This window comes from Octodon degus, unplaced genomic scaffold (assembly GCF_000260255.1).
Source record: "Octodon degus isolate 3935 unplaced genomic scaffold, OctDeg1.0 scaffold00359, whole genome shotgun sequence".
Classification (NCBI taxonomy): domain Eukaryota; kingdom Metazoa; phylum Chordata; class Mammalia; order Rodentia; family Octodontidae; genus Octodon; species Octodon degus.
In genome coordinates this window covers 72,075-75,683 of record NW_004524935.1, presented here as the reverse complement: position 1 = coordinate 75,683, position 3,609 = coordinate 72,075, and positions in this window count along the sequence as shown.

Here is a 3,609-nt window from a genome sequence, read left to right as displayed (position 1 = left end):
AAAATGGCAGAAATAAACCAAGAAACCCTTTTCTAGGTATATGGAAATAACCACATCCATGTCTCCTTGTCCTTCCATAAGAATGTTTATGGCAGCCCTATTCATACAAATCGCAACCTGTAAAAACTTCAGTGTCCTTCCACAACAAAACGGGAGACCAAATGGTGATATATTTACACCACGGAACATGATACAACCATCATAGATATAGATCTGCACTGAGTACCTTCACAATATTACCTCTTGAGGAAGATGCTAAATGCAAAGGGAGGCACATTACATTCTTCCACATGTAATGAGATCAACAAAAGTTGAAAAAAATTATTTTCATATTCCCAGGGTCTCTGGTTCCAAATATAACAATCTCAGATTCTTCTCTTTCCTTAATGCTCCATAACCAGAACCACATATTCGTAATTTTATATGCAGGAAGCACACACTTGTTCATCTCATCTGAAAGATGAAGGCTGAACAAATAAAGAAGGAAAGGTGTAATGGACTTGTTTGTATGCACAATCCAGAAATATACAGTTAAGGATAAGGCCTCTAAGAATTTATATCATACAGAACACTGATTTTCCCTTCACTTTGGGGACCGCACTTTGTTGTTGTGATTGGTGTTTCTTCTTTAGTTTTTTCTTTGTTTTTTAAAGAGAGAACAACATAGTATTAAAACAGAAAAATTACAAGTTATACAGAATTTAACTAAACAAAATAATATGTATTTCACAGTATTTGTTGTAATACATAGCGTTGTCTTCTAATTAGTTTTTTAAATGTATTTGGTACAGGGTGTGACTATGAAGCTCAGACTCATAATCATAATCCTGATTTCAGCCTCCACAGCACTGGGACTATAAGTGTGTGTCACCATTCTGAGACTCAGTCTCAGGCTCAGTAAGGCCAGGGGCTAGGCCAGCATGGTATGTGGGACTGGGGATCCAATGCTGGCTCTTGCTCTTGCCAAAGCATGTGCTTGGTCTGTTGAGCTATCTCACCGGCCCTCAAATTAGTTGTTCTCATTACCAGATAGTTGCATGCAAAATTGGATGAAAAATGAAAAAAAAAACATAAAAAATTAGAAGACAAAAAATTAAAGTAATTGAAAAAAGAAAAAACAAATTAAGCTTTGACTACTCCTTTCCATAGACCAGTTGAAATCCAAAGTACAGTTGGGAGAACTCATTTTGTAATTCTAGAAAACAGTGGAAACTTTTCCTCAGATTTTTCTTACCTTCAGTTACATTCACTTTCATATTTAACAGGATAATTAACCTCTAACCTTGTGTTCCTCACTCTGATCATATAGGATAAAGTGTCCATAACCTTTTCAAATTACTAGTGACACTGCCATTTGTTTCTTTTCTGATTATTTTTTTACTTTTCCCTTCTTTCTCCTCTCCCACTCTCCCTTGTTCCTTTCCCTATTTGAAAATTTTTCTCTTATTTCACAATACCTATCATATATTTTCTTCTTTATTTACACTCAAGATTTCTTACATGTCAGAAACAATGTGGTATTCACAGAAGTGTCTGCTCTATTTCACTTAAGAATACAGTGTAAAGGTGCATTCATTTTCCTTAAAATGTCTCCAGTGCATCCCTCAATGCTGTCTTCTAAACCCTATTCCCACTTACCTCATTTTGGGTCCTGTTTTCTATATCTAATGTCCATGTTCAGTATCTAAGCTTCCTGCTTTCTTCATGTTAGATAATTTATCTGAGATCTTCCCATTCTTTTTAAATGAATTTTGGATCCTGACTAAGTTTTCACATTCTTTATAGTTCCCTTATTATTAAATTTTCAAAGAAACAATTTAAAGGAGCATATATGTCTCAATGAACAATTATTGATAAAATGAATTGATGACTACATCTCATGCACTTATTATCTATATCACTTCTTTATTGTTTCTCTGGAAAACAAAATCTCTATATGCTTGATATGTTCAAATAACTAAGTGCAGAAGTTTCTCTCACTTTTTCATATTAAGCAGGTCTCCTTCTTAAGCATTTCTATTTGGTATACCTATTCATAATGCGCCTTTCAGCAAATCTGAGCATAGAAATAATATAGAATAGGGATTTAGCAGAGATGCTAAAAATTCTAGATTTTATTCCAGAACTATTTTGAACTCTTACAGTGTGCTAGAAAACATTTAAGGTGGTGTGGGTTAATGGATGAATAAGGCAGATTAGAATTTTATCTTTAAGCAGATTGCAATTTGACAAAGAAACCACGTTACAAACTTGTCAACACATGGTAAGCTAAATAATTCCAAAATGTTCCACATGCAAAAAGAAAAAAAAAAGAAATTAAGAAAGAAATAACTTGAAGCCACTTTAGGTATATCAGTAAATAATGATAGTTTTGTATGTCATGATTCCTGAGGAATACAAGCTGGTTTAAGCTCTTCTTGCATTGTTTTTTGTTTTGTTTTAGATCTCATGACCTTTTTGTTTGCCTTTTAGTCTTTGTTTCCTGAATTCTTTGTTTTATTTTTCAAAAAGAATGTGATTTATTAAGAATCTAATGGGGGGGTTGGGGAGATAGCTCAGTAGAATAAGCACTTGCCTAGCAAGTGCATGGACCTGAGTTCAATCTCTGGTTCTGCAAAATAAATAAATAAATAAATAAATAAATAAATAAATAAATAAATAAGAAAAAGAACTTAATGGAAAGGAGGGGTAGAAGCCCTTCTCCACCAGCAGCAACATGAGATTCCTAAATTAAAGACAAGAGAAAGGGGCTAACATGCTACTCTAGACAAAGGCATGTATGTGGGCTTTGTCAAGAACTAGTAACACGTCAGGGGGGAGATAGTCCAGGTATCACCAGTGTCTGGCACCAGGTGCTCAGCTGACTGCTGCCTTCAGGTTTACGGGGCAGGGTTTGGAGTGCAAGCTGGAATCAGCTGGTGGGCAAGGTGGTCATTATCCCCAAGACGCGAAGCTAAAAGATTCTAGGGTTTCTCCCCTTAAATACACTGCTACAATTATTTACAGAGTTCACTTTCACATTGATGATAAAATTAAACTAGAACTTATGGGTAAATAATTATATATTTTTCTTCCTTCACTTTACTAAATAGTTTCAATGCATGAATTCTTATTATTCCTGCACATTAGAAGCTGCTGGGTGGAATTGTTGATCCATATAAAACAGATTATTCAACTAGAAAGTCATAATAAATGCCACCCATTAAAAATTATGCTGCATTGTTTAAGAAATATATTTGATGTGAGAATTCTTCAGTTGAAATGTACTGTGAAGTGAAGTTTTATTCTTAAAACTCCATTTTTAACAATTGTTTTCCATAACTGTGTTCCTAATGGCAAACATGGCTTCTTACTGCAATACTTGACTCTAATTTCTTTTTGTTTCTTTTGGTTCATTCTCCACATTGCTTCCTGAAAATCATTTACCTTTTTTTCTAAAAAATTTTAAAAATTCTTTGTTTATAACATTGTCAAAATTACTTAACTCTACTAGCAAATATCCTTTATAATCTTCTAATAATCTATGCCTATATTTGTACACATTCTCTTTCTAATAACTGCTTTTCTTATAGACACACTGTAGCATTTTCTGTCCTCTTCAAATTTTTG